We start from the raw sequence: 16816 nt of genomic DNA, 5'->3' as shown, positions 1-16816 counted from the left end.
TAGCCTGCGGCTCACCACCGAGTCTCCGTTCCTTCTTTCCAAAATGATATATACGCGTATCTTCTATGTAATATACATATTATATATATACGTGAAATATGAAGTTTCGTTTGAATATTTATTTTATCGATTGGTCAATCGTGCATAGTACAGGCGTATGCGAGATTTGTCGCTTTTTAATCCTTGCAGTTCCACCTTATTTAATTAGTCGCAAATATTTATCTACAATTTTAAGTTTACGTCTATTATACGCAAACATTTGGATATTTGGAAACTTCGCTTCGCATTCCATTCGGAAATACATTATAATTTGTTATTTGTATTACGTGAACTATTTACTCTTATTTTCGTTTGTTTATCATTCGTTATAATTTCGTAGCCAGCTTCTGACGAATCATTCTACCTCATAATGTTGAATATACCGCCTAATCGGCCGATTATCATGAAAATTAAGAGGTTTAACGAATTACAAAAATGTACGAGTTATTAGAATTTGTAGCATCAGATACAGAAAGAACATTTTAAAAGGTGTTCTGGTCGACTAAATACATCAACGAACCAACCGAAGATATGTAAAACTATTCACCAGACTAACAACAGCGACAAATTTGGACATTCAATGAATGCTTCATCCTGCCAATTCTACGAAGTGATCACTAAATACACCTAAACTTTCTATCTAACGAAAGTGTTCGCAGAGACGCTTCTCTCGCATCGGATCTTTCTATCGCGTTACAATACGGATCAAAATAACAAAGGTATAGAGGTGCCTGGTATCCGTGTCACGAGCAATTGGACGCGAACAGTCTATAGGTCCAAAGAGACCCATTGGTGGCGAGCCCATCGACGAGCAAAAATAGGGGAGACAAAGAGCGACGAAGAGGGAATCGATCGGTCATTACCATAATTTGTGTATGAGTGCCACCTGGAAGGTTAGCCGGCCAGTATATGACGCGAATCTCCCCCTTGTTTTTTTCTCTCTCTTTGGCGTCTTTCTTCGGCTACTTTCTCCCTCCAGCCCTTTTCTGTCTTCCTTTCTCGAACGAAGGTATGTGCTGGCCAAGACGACACGCCTGACCGTGTTCCTCCATCGTGGTCATCGCGTCGTTGTTCGTCGTGGTAGCCAGGAGAAAAACGAGTTCGTTGAAAAGCAGCGGCGATCGAGCGGCGGATTCTCGTCGAAGGGAATCGCTAGTTCCCGAGGCAAGAGAGCGGAATTCTCCGACTTTTTCTCGCGCGATCCACGCCGGGTCTAGGTAGAAATCGCCTAGGACGTTTGCACGTGTCGATCGTTGCTTTTTCACCGTGGTAGCCGCGTAGACGACGCGACGGATGTGCTTGAAACGCCACGGCGCGAAATCACGCGATGCCGTTTCACGAATAGCTCTGTCGAATTTGTTCTCGAACGAGCAAAACCGTGTTAACTGTCCGTGTTATTGAGTAGGTAACGACGCACTGTAAGTTATCACGAGACGCGTATGTATGTGCGCGCGCGCGTGTTAAAGGTCTACGTCGTTTTCCATTACCGGACAACGACCAGTTGATTTACCGTCCGATCGATTTCAGAATGATTTTCAAAACGGTGAGCTAGTTGGAATTTGCACGAGGAGAATAGAAATAAATGTAGAAGAGACGTCTCTGACTATCGAAAATATCGAAATATATCGAAAATATATAACGGTATATGGAACAATCGTTAATCGATGATAAATGTCATGATTCGTACAGGATATTCCATCTTCTTGGTCATATACCGCAATCTGTATAGATGCTCGCGAGCATGACACATTCTCTCTACGTGCATCGATATCTCCGCGTGTCACCACCGGTGGGTGATTCACCAGGCATTTTTATCGCGGATCTCTTGCGGAATAATTTACCAAGCAATAATGCCAGTGAAGTCAGAAACTAGAAAATTATATACGTTTTTTACAATTTGACAATTTTATAATTCATGTGAAGTAGCGCAATTGAAATCATTCGTAATTTGCAAGATTCACACGTATAAAATTTCGTTTGTTTTATTATCAATCTCGTTCCATCTATCGATGTTAATAAGTTTTATCTTGCAAGATTCTACTAATAGCGTTACTTCGGTTGTTCGAAGGGGAGTTCATATCCTTTGATCTGCATCAAATTTATCGTTCGGATCGTTTATTCTATTATATACGTACGAATCCACGGTCATCCAACAGAAATATCCCGCTCGAATCACTGACAGGAAAAAACGAAGCTTTTGCAAATGAAGGCAATCTAAGAGCAGTAAAAGCGGACAGCTTGCGTAAGAGGTGTCCGTTTGCTCCGCGGAAAGTTTCCAGCCGGCGATTTGCATATCGAGACGGCTGCGGAGGACGCGTTCGCGTTCCAGAGAAAGTTTCGACGTGCGTTATCGCGAACGCGCGTGCTCCGTACCACGGTAGCAAAACGGTAAATTACGAGAGTGTCTTAATTTTGTAACGAGATAAGAGACGAGGAAACGTCGTATGGAAAACGTAGTCGGCGACATTTTCTTCAGAACGGAAAGATCCCGGACAGGTCCGATTTTTAATTGGCGTGAGGTTGTCGCTTTAACGTTATGCAAGTGATTTATGTAATCGACTTTGATCGACTGGCCATGCCTTTGTTCTATATGAATTTTATGACAAGATGCACGATTTTGGAGACTAGATCCGAGGAAGGGAATTTTATCATTGTTTTGTAAATTACGGGAAATATAAGGATCAAATACGATCGTAATGATTATGACAAATATCATAATTCTTCTAAAACGAATCGAGTTACCCAGAATCTTCAGAAGAGTACAATTCGTGTAGTGATCATGTTGCACGAACAAATGTAATTATAACGATTAACGAATTGCTACAAACTGCGCTACGTTCTTCTCAAATGAATCAAATTACTTGGAATTTTCAGAAAAATTCAATTCATGAATTGATCAGATTGCACGAACAAATGTAATTAAAATGATTAACGAACTACAACTACAAACTACGCTACTCTAATTGGGATTACAAACAGAAAAATTCATTTCACAAATCGATCGCATTGCACGAATAAATTAGCAAATGCTCGTCAATCAGGCCAAATTGGTCGCAATCAGAATCTTGAGAATCGTAAATAGAAAAATTCGTCCTCATTTGCTCCAATTTCTCAGAAACGCGTCCAATTTCTCTTTCGTGTATTCAAAGCAAAAAAGAAGAACAGGAAAGTCGCAAGAAAACGAGGAGAAAGATCGAGAGCGCCGGAGGCGGTATCCTTCGATCCGTCTCCTCGCATTAAGTCTCGCGGTGATAAATCAAAAAATTTCTGGAAAGGTCAAGGCGCTCGTTATCTCGCCGGTGACAGTGTCCAAGATTTTTACGAGCATCCGTGAATACCTCGTGCTCTTTCCTCTCACAGATTCTCGTGTTTTTCGAGAGGGGCGATGACAGGTCTCCGGAGACTGCGTTTCGCCGCCTCCATTAAATTCCTTCGCGACGATGGTGAACAATGATGCACCATCGCTTCGACGTGACAGTTTACGGTTTAGTGGCGTCGAACGATAAAAAATTTTTGTGACTTTGCATTGACGACGCTGCTTTTTATTACCGAATGTCGCGAATTTTCTTTGTCCTCGATAACTTTTGTCGCTTTAGGATAATGCAGACGAGTTATCGTACGAAATTTTCAATTGTAGACGCTATAGAATCACCATGACTTTATATTTTTAACAGCGAGTAGTTAATTGCATGGGCTGCATCGTTTCAGAAAATTTGACACAATTTTAAGATTTGGCGTAGATGATTACGGCTACGTCTGTACAATTTCGTATCGTATCATCGTATTAACGACGCTGTGTGATTCGATGGATCTGTGCGCGCCACATGCTGCGAAAATGCGATCTAACAAGGCGATACACAGAATCGTGTGCTGTTATCTCATAGAAAACATAAAGAAGCCCTCGTAATCGAATATAAAATATTCAGGTGTACATATTTAGCGGCAGTGACAAAGCATTTTCAACGGCACACCGAAGTACAAAATGTCCACTATTTCTACAAATAATTCACTTTGCTCACTATGAGGGTCCCCTTCGAGTAATCGAATCGCACAGAATTGCCAATGCGACTTCTTAACGGCGTCCTGTCATTCATGCTCGCCGTGCCAAAGTTTTCAGCGAAAAGACGACCACCAGGTTCGTTTCATCTTGCCCGTCTCTTCCCCGTTTCTGGGGCCACGTCTTCGACAGACGCGGCCACGTCGCGGTAAGCCGAGACCTCGACGCGATCGTATATCAATCGCTATAGGAGCGTACGTTGCGCGAATAAATATAATTATAAGTAAGAGCAAGGCTGGACCACGCCCTGTCTCCGCTCTACTCTCTTTTTCTCCCTTCCCTGTCTCTTTCACTTCTTCTTTCGCTGTCTCTTTCCCCCGAGGCGCGTATACGCTCGTACACCAGCGTGCACGCTATCCTTGCGCTCTCCTTTTCAGTTTCTCTCGCTCCTACCTCGTCTCTCCGCATCTCTATCTTCCTTTGACTTTCGAATTCTAGATAAGACCGTCTTTCTCCAGCTTCGTTTCTTCGTCTCTTTCCAAGTTTTATACTCTCTCCCTCCTCGTTTTGCTCTCTTTTACACGAGGTTGTTTCGTCTTTGTCCCCGTGTCGCTCTTCTTATGGCGTTCCTCTCTATCTGGTTCTTTCTACCTCTTTCTCCTTGTCTTGTCCTTTTCTATCTCTTTCCCGCTTTTCCTGTTCCGTCCTCGTCCAGCAAGCGTGCTTCTCATTGAAAGCACGCAGCTCCGCACGATAAATGGGTTTAGCTCCGGTTAGCTTCCTTTCCTCCTATCTTCCACGCACACTCGCGCGTCGCCGTCCAGCAGACCCAGCCCTCGTCGACGTCGCAAGATCCATCCACGATCCATTTCTATCCACCCTAATGCTGATATTTGTCTCGCGAAGTATACCGTAGCGATTATTAGTAACGTAAATGATTTCTCTTTATCGCATCTTGCGAATTTCCTTTGTCGCGTTAGATTCGACGCAGCGCGATCCGCGAAGCGCACCATAAACATTTGCCACAGGAAGCTTCTTTAGCAGTGCAAGGCTCAACGATAGTAGGATTTACGATAATGAGGAGACAGTTCCAATATCTGAATGCTATTTATTGGATGAAAGAGGACGGTACAAGGTGCGCGTTCAACGGTGCGAATTTATTGCCACGAGTATTAGTTGAATTTATAGGGCGTCTGAAAAAGTGATTCGATCTTAATCGGTTTCGAGTTGATTTCTTGTCAGTTTACTGCTTATTGCGAGGTCCCCGTAACGCTTAATCACTCGTAACGAACATTCGCACTGAATTCCCAACTATATCGAAGGAGACTTGTTGCGTCGAATCGAAAGGGCAGATTAATCGGGAGATACGAACAAGACGGATCGATTATGTCACGTACAAGCTGCGCTATGATTGAAAAAAAAGAGAGAGAGAGAGAATCATTTCGAAGGTACAAAATCTTGTAAGCGTACAAGATAGTTGGAAGAGCCTCTTTGTCAACCAGATCGCACGTCGTTACCGAGAATATGCAATATCCTGCGAGCTTTACCTCTCCCGTGCATTCCCGTGCTTTTCGCTTCGTAAATGTTTTTCGCGATTTACATTAACGCGATCTTGTTAGCGTGCGGCGCGCTGCGCTTATAAAATACGTGGCCAGCATTTCTCTTCCTGATTTATACACTTATGAGCGAATACTCGTTCCGCGGATAGACGTGTGGCGCTCCCTTCCCACCGCGTATAGTTGTCGTTGCCTGTTTCCTCGATGAGTATTGGTATTTCGAGAGTTATGTCGCGGCCGAACGATAACGTGTATCTCGTGCTCGTGGTCATTTTGCCGGGAAGGGACCCAGGTAGCTCGTGTTCCTCGACTTTCGTCGCTGATGTTGCTTTTTGCGCGAGCGCACCGGCCACGATGTCCGAGAAGTGCACGAAGGTGTTCCACGTTCAAGTGAACAGCACGTCGCTTTCGATAATCTACTTTGGAATCGGGTTCTGTTGAAGTTTAGAAGACGATGTAGTTGTACAGTCGACCGTCTAAGTATCGGTTCACACGCGGCACTCGACGTTTTCTACGGATTATCATACATCATACTGTTTCTCCGTGTTGTATAGCGATCATGAACTCCTAGGAATGTTAGGAACCAGACAACCGACGGTTGCTTTTTTCAGCGTGATAAGGACATTCAAGAGCGATAAGGAATTATTGAAAATTTCTGCGTTCCAGTATCCGTATTATACGTTGTAGCCATCGAAGGGAGTAATTGCATGGAATTGAGAGTGAAAGCTATTTTTTGTTACGTATCGAGTGTACGTATTGTACAGCAGAGTCATTATGTGTTACGTAAAACTATCTTATCGTTTAATCTTCTACGACCTCGTCTTTCTCACATCGAAGATAGTTAATATTCCCGATAATATTGAGATATTTCTGTCGCTACAAGCGGGATGGTTCAGAGTGTAACAATCGGATAAGCAGGAATTCCTCCGTGAATCGTAAATAAATTATCGCAGGAAAGCGTAACTCTTGATCATAGAAAGCATGGAACCAGGGATATTTAAAATCCTTGGCATTCCAACGAAATTACAACTCGCTGCCCAGCAGCCTTCATTTTCTTAACGTTAATTAAATATTCCTACAGTTTCTAACTTCCCTGATCTCTTATCCAACCCATAACCATTGCTTGTCACCATATCGCATATTTCTACTCCTGCCAATCCCCCTTTCATACAGTTTCGAAATTACTATTCGCATCCACTAAGTAAGTCATGTCTCGTACGATCGTTTTATCCACTGTCGGCGAAATTACACGTTCGTATCTTTTTTCCTCTCTCGAGTAATGTCCACTTTGCTTAGAGATATCATGCCACATGATTTAATAACGTTTTTCGTTTACTCTCGCTCCGGAGGAAAGCGACAGTCGACTTTTATACTTTATCTTTTAGATCGGTCGAATGGCGATAAGTTCGTCCGGCGCTAGAGAAATTTTCTTCGATGTTTGGTCGTGTTATACGTGTCGTTGACGGAACGTTAACGGCCATGCAAATCGACGTCTTGATCGATGCGACAGGGATCTAGTTTCACTCCGATCACGTTGGATTACATCGTGCATCGTGAACGTTCAAATGAGTTCGCGATTATGCCCGGATAACCTTCTACTTATAAGTTATTTTATCGTCCGTGCAGGAAGCGCGTCTTTGAAACATGTTAAACTTTGCGAGCAAAGTTTTAATGGCCTGGTGTATACATAATCCCCTTCGTTGGACTTACAATTAGTTTAATTTAATCTATCTCTTCCTTTTCCTTTTTATCAGTGCGTAATCACAAGGTGTGTTTCATTCTGCTGATCGATCGAGGGGAGGAATATCGAGTGCGCTCGTGTGAATAGAACAATATTCTTTCGTTACAAAGAACCGTTTTTTGTTTGCGAATAACTTTTTGATAACTGGGATCGACAAGTCTCTCTTCTGACGGATATCGCGTTTCTGCTTTTTATCTCGAACGATTGTTCAACGGGACCAAGTTTTCCAATATCGATTCTTGCCGAGAGAAAAGCAGATTTCAAACGCCTGTATCGCACGATCCTCTCATCGATTAACCGGTATACAAGAAAAAATCGCGTACACGGAACTAATATAAACCTCGATCGATCCAAGCTGTTGTACCACGATCCGAATACAGCCGAATTAATTTCCAGCGAGGTTAAACAAAAATCATTCGCCGCAAGATCTTCTCGCTGGATCATTCCGAATCCCGGCACGATCGCGACGAAAAACGACGGTTCGTCTCTGTAACGAGCCAGCGACGCTAAAAAGCATCCACGCCCTTTTTCATCCGTGCATGCGAGATCGCGATTGTCGCGGCTTGAAGTGCAACGAGGGAACGATGAAGGTGAAAGAAGGTAAAAGAGCGAGGGTAAAAGAGAGAGGGTTGGATGCGGTCATAAATCAAAAGCGTTCCTCTGACACGGTGACGTAAGAAAAACAGCTGCTTGCAGGACGGTATATACGAAGGCGTCGGATGATATGCGTTGCTGGTTCGTCCACGGAATATGTTAGGCGCGTGTAAAGCGCCGCGACGAACAATGAGCGAGATAGCACAAGGCTCGCTAATTCCGACCGATTGTGCTCTCTTCGTGGCTGTCGTTCAACGGTGTACGCGTAAAAAGAGGAACCTGACCGTGGATTCGTCCGGACAGCTGGCATCTTTCTCTTGCCATAACTATCTTTCCCTTTCTTACGGTTACTGCTCCTCTCCTCGATTCCGTCTCTCAATTGTGCTCATCGCAGAGGAGAACACCACGGACGTTTCCATTTCTTCTTTCTTCTCTTTTTATTTTCTCCCTTTTCTTCTCGTACGAGACCCGTGACCTCCCCTTCTTCCCGTTTTGGGGATGTTCTCGATGGAGAGCTATACAATTGGCCGGCTTTCTTCTGTAGTGGACACTGGTCGGTGTCGTAGCGCTTTGGGCGTGCGTCGGATGTTAGACGGTTTGCTGATACGAGGAAAAATCCGACTGGATGTCAGACTGGAAATAGGAGAGACCTTGAATTCGTTAGGGGAGAAGGAACGAGGGGAGCGAGAGCGAAGATCGTTGGAGCGCGATTGTGTATTTCAGAAACGGCGATTGTGAGCAGCGAGATTCGAGTATCATAGTGGATTTCAGCTTTTTGTTGTCTGACTCTGTTCGGTGTATACAAAGATACTCCTCTTTCGTCGGATTCTACAATCTTCCATAAAGATTTTCTATACGTTATTACTCTTCAAAGTCTCTCGAACATGTTCACAGAGGTGCCCATATGGTTAAACTTCGTGCAAAATGTTCGATCAGGAAGCTGTTCCTCCATTGTATAAGCTTTCCCCTTTCGACATTATTCTTCAAACTCTTCTTATATAAATAGTGTCGCACTAGCGCCTGACCTTCCAACTTCGTCCGAAATCATCGACTAAGAATCAACTCTTCCATCCTACGGTTCTTACGTTTAATATCAACAATTAAAAGCGTCGCACAAACGACAATCCTCGTTCTTTCCATCCAAATATAACCAGACGGCAATTCCACTGACACGAATTCTCACCGACACGAATCATTTTCCTCGTCAAGTTCCACAAAAGATCTCTCAACAGCCGATAATAAACAAGGGACCAAATAAGGAAACCACAGTGGAATGAGCCATTTGGACAGCCATAACGTACCACGTAGACGCATAAAGCTTGACGTATCGACGCGTAAACACGCGTTTACGCGTGTGCGTGCACGTGTCACCGCATTCTCCTCCGCTCGTTCTTCCTCCCGTCCCTTCCCTCGACGTCGGTGTGTGTTCGCTAAGTATGGCCGAAGTGGCGGCGTTCGAGTCTGTCTGTCGCGACCCGCGGTAAGCAAAGCAAACGACCTTCCGTGGAATCTGGACAACCTGTCTGCCCGCCTGCAGCCGGTGCCGAGATCAGGCGGCCTGCACTTGTTCCGCGGCGCACCGCTCGTTCCTTCTCTCTCTCTTTCTCGCTCTTTCTCTCTCGCCGACTCTCTGTTTCTCCTTTCCTCCTCTATCCATCCGTCTCGTTTCAAACCGCCGCTACCAACTGCACCGAGGGTGTCCCGACCCTTTACTTATCGTTCACCGTTGCACACTGCCGATGCCACGCGTATGAATGGGAACCAGACGTGGAACGTTTCACCTACGACCGGCTTCGCCGTGAACCACGCAGCCATTTACGCGCGCGAACGCGTAAAAACTTCCGGTAACGTGGTACGCTTGTCGAGGAACGGTTGTTGCATCTTCGATTCAGACTTTGGTTGGATAGTTGCGAGCGTGGTTCGATTTTACGGCGTTTGAAAAGCATTTGGGCCAGGCAGTCGTAGGTTTAACGCGTTGAAGACCGAAGGTAACTGGATTTGCCCGTAGATTTTGGTACAATTGCTACGTACATTTGTCAATAATATGATGCGTGGGTCACTAACTATGAAATCAATAGTTGAAGTGTTTGAATTAGAGAAACGTTCGCGAGATTTCTAACATTTTTGATGTTGTAGTAAGATCTCCTTCTTTTTACTGGGGTGTATATTGCAGTTATGGTAGCTTATAGTTATTGTATTTATAATAGTATTACGCCACGGTGAATAAAATATTGAAAATTCGACCGGCAGTAATTGAATTCAATATTTTACGGATAGAAGGGTTTACAATGATGAAAAAGGCTGTGGAACACATAGTTTAATTTGTGGGAAGCGGGAGATTGAAACAAGGGAAGAATAGAAGCGGAGTAGTAGATTAGAAATGGCCCGACTCCCACCGCTTATTCTATTTACAGCGCTAGTTTTCACCTTCTTTTAATAAGACACGAATATAAGAATGTTTAGTAGCCGAAACCTGTTCTTATCACATCTTCTATGTACATTAACCATCGCAGGTACTATATTAGCACACGATAAATTAATAAATCAATGAAGAAAAATCATATACTTAATAAATTGTTCAGGTATTAGAGTTGATTTATTCAGTCTTCGTGAATAAATTAAGAGAAATCTACCGAGGTAATAGGTCTGAAATTTCACTGAGATCAGTCTAATGTAAGGTACGCTGCAAGCGTGAAGTACCTATACTCGAGCCTCGATCCCCTATAACCTGAAATTCTCATCAAGTAAGATGCTGCGAGCGACCTTGGGTGTCAGTGCATCAATCGATGCCACCGTTTAATACTTTAATTTAGCAGCCCGCTGTGTCATAAAGACAACTATGATTTATCTCTTCGCTAACCGGCCATTATCGTCGAATTAACGTACCGATGGCACCGCGAGGCGCAAAAACCACTTCGCCATATCCGCTGCCGCTTTTCATTTCCATGATTCGTATCACCGCTCGTTCATATATCGTTTATGTATCAATTTGAATTTCTAATTACGGAAAAATACGCCTGGGCAATAACTGGGATTGGTAGCATGCATATTTATGAGAGTCAAATTTAATCATGCGCGTGGCTACGCGATAATGGCCGAACAAGCGTACGAGTATCTTGCGAGGAAAGCCGGCATCTTGCAGCAGAATTGCGAAAAATGTTCCATAATCCCTTTATTTTCTGGTGTAGATTACAATATCGATTATCGTAGCCAGCCACGGATAATTATCTAACTCTTAAAAAGCTAATAGTTTATGTACATCGCCGCGAAGCTAACACGTTCCCTGCATACTCTCCATTTTCGTGTTGTATGAAAATCCATAGAGGACGAAATTAATGAATATTAATTTGACAAAAATATTCCATCATCCAGTATCGTATTCTGTTATGTATCGTGATACTGTATGTCATCGATGGAAGTTTAATCGGCCGTGTTTCGAATTTATTACTGGTCGATACGGTTACCAGAGGAAGTTCGAGTACGCTAAGGCTTCAGACGTCACTTTTACCGAGCTGTTGGGAACGTATGTAACGATATTAACCATATTTCTATTTCTCTAAGGAGTTGTAGGAGAATTACATAAGGTGTCTCGTAAACGGTACAGTTAGAAATGTAAAAGGATAAATAATCGAGAAATTTTCAAATATAATTCTCCCGAAAACGAGGCTTCAGAAATTTTTCTCTGTATCTTTCATACATGGAATAGCTCTAGCTACGAACAAATTTGGTTCTAGCGTTTTCCATGTACTTTTTTACGTTGAATCGTTCTGCGCTTGCTTGCATCGCTACTTTGAGATAGCATGTACGTCATTGTCGTAAAGAATTTTTCTCAAACTTCATTCCCGTCGAAGGCTAAACAAAAATGAAGAAATATCACTAGAAGGACAGTTTCGAGGAGCTCGTGACAAACTGGTGTAGTTTACACCGCGACATAATATCATTCGCGTCCGTATCATCGCCGGTTTGCTTCGCCATCGTCATAAAAAGTGGACAAATCGGTCGTTGAACGATCCAATAAACCGTCAGGGAGGAACACTTTGCAAAAATAAAACGTTTACAGGCAAGATTTTCACGATCGGCAATTAACACGGTTGGGAAGATTTAAAGCGGAAATCTTGGCCAATGAGGATGCCGCATCACGTCTATTTTAGGGACGTCGATGAATCACGGACACGGTGCTTTCCACCGTGTTTTTGTCGAAATCGTTGCTGAGCCAGCCGTTTATTGCCGTTCAAGGAATCTCTTCTCGAAACAGCACACGTCCATTTTTATCGATTTCTTATTGCTTATTTCTTTTATCGTGGTTCCTTTTATTTGCGATTATGGCATACCAGACTCTTGATTAATCAAACAGAGGTCTGGCTGATTAATTTTATACATCGAATAGATGAAACTGATAACATTATAAATTACCATGTACTTTTCTAATTCATTGCATAATTATTTGTTACCTTTTTTTACAATTGGTAGGAAAAGTGTCAGGTTTTATCGAGTACTTGAGCTCTCGATATTATGAATAGAATATACATACATGATACAACACGTTTATATATCTCTACGTGTAATAAGCAGTTCACATTAATACATTTAAATAGCTCCAATCTACTAAAATTTAACTATGGTATAAATATAATACCATTTATCTACGTTTCTCGAACTATACAGAGTTAAAGAGTTTGAATCTGTTCTCATCTAGATACAGATCTACTTAAAAGCATTATTTCCTGCTGCATGAAAAACTCGCGATACTTGAGATTCAACCTTACCTTAGCGACGTACGTGTTTGAATCCATTTGTAACATTTCTCGAGAACAGCGAGCTTTACTACGTTAGTATCACTGTATGTACACTGAGAGATGTTAAATGGCGTATTCGCGGTTTACGTTCCTCTGGCCAGCCTTCGGTATGCGACTTGTTTGATTTGGAATTTCATTGAAGCGAGTACAAATAAGCTTAACGACGCATAAAACACCGTGGTTTGATAGTCTCGTTTAAGTCCTGGACGTTGGGGTATCCAATTCGCCGACAACTTGATAATTTGACTCGCGTTCACTTTCGTTTCTGTTAACGGCGAAGAGTTTACCTTGTTGCATTTCGCGCGTCACGCAATCTCTTGGCTGATTGCATGCTTTGAAATAAAATTATCAGTTTTGTGTGTTGCAGGTATCATTTTTGTACGTTCTTGCGTATTATTCGCGAACTTTCGAGATTTTCCGACTGAGTAACTGCTTGACGATAGACTTGTCACTTTTCGACTTCTACTTTAGATAAGAAGCTTAAAATTCAGATTTTTTCAACAATTTTTAACTAGAAATCTGTAAACATACATACAGCATGTTACAGGAAATCATCGTGTAGCGTTTGATCGAAGTCGTAATTCTCCTTTTTTCCTGTAGCTTACACGAGTATCGTTTGCATACCGGCTGGAGAATTTTGCTTGGAAGCTGATTTATTATAGTTCAAATCTGTCAAGGTTGATTGTTGAACTTCCGAATAAACGTTAAGCACCGGACAGCCATTCTTGTAGACGTTGTGCAAAATTACAATTTCAGAAAATGAAGACGTTCTCGACGTGGCTATCGATTTACTTGTCTAAAAACTACCATATCGAATTTACGATTTCAATTCAAACTTTTTCGTCTGTTCGAATCTCTTTAATTTAAATTGAAGCTACGTAGATTTATGTATTTACAACAAGTCAATTAGAGTTGAAATATGATTGCTTTGATTGAATTTATTTGCCTCGTCGTTCCCGAGACCTATATAGATGATAAATGTAGAACTCGAGTCTATAAACCAGCATCGATCGTTAAAAGAAGATACACGTGAAACTTCTACCAGAGTGTTAGACTAAACGACAGGCTAATCATGCTTTTAAAGCGTCGTTCTCGATCGTTCTACGCTCGTTGCTTTCGATCATTCCTCGTACAGAGTCCGACTGGTGGTGGCAAAAACCTCGGTAAAAATATGGTCGCGCCGATTAACCCGTAATAAACGCCGTTTAATCCGTGGAGCGTGAAAATCGGCCGGGCGAAAACGTCTAATTCCCCGTTCAATCGCGGAATAAATCAAATTACTCAGAAGCCCGATAAAACTTCAGTGACTCGTTTTATTTTTCAACTTATATTCCTCTCGTCGCGCTCGGCTCAATTTAATGAAACCGAATTTTTCGCTACAATTACGCGAATAAGTTTCGCAGCAGCAAAAACGGAAAAAAGAAAGGGAAAAAAAGAAGCGAGCGGAAAAAGAGGGACAAAAAATTGAAAAATGGAAACGACGAAAGAAACGCGTCTCGGCGTCGATTAGATACGCGAAACGTGCCATTAGATATTAAAATATACGAACATGGTTCTTACATGTTGCGATCAAATCGGTATCTAGGCTTGATTATATTAAATTTTCGCGTAGTTATAAGGAGAAGTAAGGAGAAAAAGTGAAAAGAGAAGTTCAAGAAAGAAACACGCCTCGTTTATTAAATGTACAAAATAATCGTTAGATATTAGAACGGTCATTGATATATCGTTGCATGATTTTCGCATCGTGTTTAGGCTGCGATCGCGTAAATACACGCGAAACGATCGAATCGATATCCGAGCCTGTTCACTAACATTAATTATTCTCTGGAATTATTTTAAGAAACGAGGAAGAATTAAGAAGCATAGATATTAAATAGGAAATGTATTTCAATGTTGATTAGACAAGGCACTAAATATTAAAATACATCGATCATAGTTTTTAATCGTTGTTTGAAGTTCGTCTGATGTAAATGAGATGGTGGACTCAGTGATCAATTCGAAAGTCTGACTTCTCACGGAATCCATTCCTTTTTTTTTTTTTTTTTTTTATGGTTCTTTATTAACAACTTCGCTGTACTTTATACGATTTACGATATCCTGGTATGGATTTACTGTTCTTTCTATATTTAATCAACGTTCTAGCAACACGCGTCGTCCCTAACGTTTCACATCGCGACTATCAAATAAATATATAATATAATAAATATATAAAATAAATAATAAGTATATGTTAGTAATTATATGTTAGAATAAAACAATCAAAAAACGAAGAGGAAAGAAAGGAGATTTCAGAGGAGGAACCACGAAAGAAACGCGTTTGAACGTTGATTAGATTGATGAAACTCGTCGTTATGAATAGCAGAATATACGAAGCATGATTTTTATACGTTACTGGAAGCTCGATCGCAAGCGCGAATACACGAGAGGTGGTCGAACCGATATCCAGGCCTGATTATATTAATTACGAGCCAGCGTTATGAAACGGCTGCGATGCCGCGTTGATTTCTGCTTCATTCATTAACCAGCCTTCTATAATTGCCAGGGCAATCGCGCGCTGGCCGTAAAGTATTGCCGCGACGTTACACAGCCGGCCACTGATAATTATCAAGAACGATGGATATCGATCGTCGGGATATCGATGAAATATCGTTGCAAGCGGTTACCGCGAAACTGTGGTAAATAGAAGGTAACGCGCCTCGCTTCGTTAACGAGCCCCAATCTCTTCAATCGTTCGATTACGCTTGGTATTCATTAACAAACTCGACGCGTCCACCGCTTCTTTCTTTTACTTTCTAGTGCTCCTCCTTTATCTACCTTTATCGATCTATCTTTCTTTTGATCTCGTTTCTTCTTCCCTACCTTTTGAAATTCTTCCTTTCTCTAAAGTCACGTTCATGATCAGTCAAGTCGAAAGGACTCGAGTAAACTGATATGAAGCAATGGATGGCTAAAACGACGTCGACGATTCGAAGAAGGTTAAAGAGGTTTAGGGAAGAACTTGATGGAACGGCAATGACGAAAAATGAAATTCATTTTGAAACGGAGAAAGATACGTAGTTCTATCGCTTACTCTTCGTATTTCATACGGCCTCTTCAACGTCGATAGAACATCAGTCTCGCTTGAGAGAATATTTCAAGTCGAGCGAAACAAGTTGACACGGGTAACGTGATTTGCCTAAATCGAAGCGACTCGAAACAAATGTTTACGCATGACAACGAAAGGATACTTCAAGTCAAGTAAAATAACAGGTTCGCGTTTACTAAAGTGTATGAAACTATTTTGAATGTTTTGAATCGATTCGAAGCGAACGATTCGCACGGAAAGCGATACTTCAAGTCGAATGAGAAACAAATTCGCATTGATTAAAACTGACGTTAATTCAAGCAACTTAATTAATTTGAACGAAGCTTACCTGCTTACGTTCTTCCTTTTTCTTCCATCGTTTTTCTTCTACTTTCGCGATTTTCTCGAAGATGCCGGTTGTTGCGAGGGAAATGGGCAACGCGGAGGAATCCGTCGGTTAAAGCAATTTATGTCCGCCCGATAATTTCCCAGGGAACGAACGGTTAATAGGCGTTTACCGTTAAAACGATTTTCCACGACGCAGGAAGACGTCCCATTGAAATCGTCTTTCACTTCGGCTCCACTCGCCGGATGCGTTAAATTGGCCCTTTTTACGATGAAACTCGCGCGCGCTCGCGTCGTCGCCCGCGCGTCAATGTGCGCGGAATGCGGTTTAATTGAAAAAATTCGTTTGCCGAGGTAATTACAGGACGATCGCGGATCGAATCGCGAAATTCTTTAGATCGTAGATTCCTACGTTGGTAAATGGTGATCTTCTCTTGTTAAATAGGCGCGTTCGCAGTCTGTCGCCTTTTCTGGTATCATAGCGTACGATCATGCGTGTATACTTGGTAAAACCAATGTATCAAGATCGTAGAGTGGATTTACGCTGACAATAATGGGTTAGGTTAAAGTTTACGCATCTCGATCGTTCGGATACGAATTTGAAACTCACCAGGGAGAGTTTCGGAAATATCAAGTATCAGTTTATTATTAAATATCAGTGTCGTATAACTGTTGCACTTTAAC

General features: G+C 42.1%; 2 protein-coding genes across 12 annotated transcripts in view; one reads left to right on the top strand and one right to left on the bottom strand.

Moving 5' to 3' along the window:
* The window catches only part of chn (zinc finger transcriptional factor charlatan), a 263213-nt gene that overhangs the window by 93115 nt on the left and 153282 nt on the right, over positions 1-16816 (top strand). The gene's annotated exons all lie outside the window — the stretch shown is intronic.
* The window catches only part of grh (grainy head), a 162078-nt gene that overhangs the window by 105948 nt on the left and 39314 nt on the right, over positions 1-16816 (bottom strand). The window lies entirely within an intron of this gene.

The sequence above is a fragment of the Bombus flavifrons genome, chromosome 13 (genome assembly GCF_040668555.2).
Source record: "Bombus flavifrons isolate JBK064 chromosome 13, iyBomFlav1_principal, whole genome shotgun sequence".
In the NCBI taxonomy this organism is placed as follows: Eukaryota; Metazoa; Arthropoda; class Insecta; order Hymenoptera; family Apidae; genus Bombus; species Bombus flavifrons.
The sequence above is the reverse complement of the archived record's forward strand: the minus strand, read 5'-3'. Positions and strand labels throughout refer to the sequence as shown.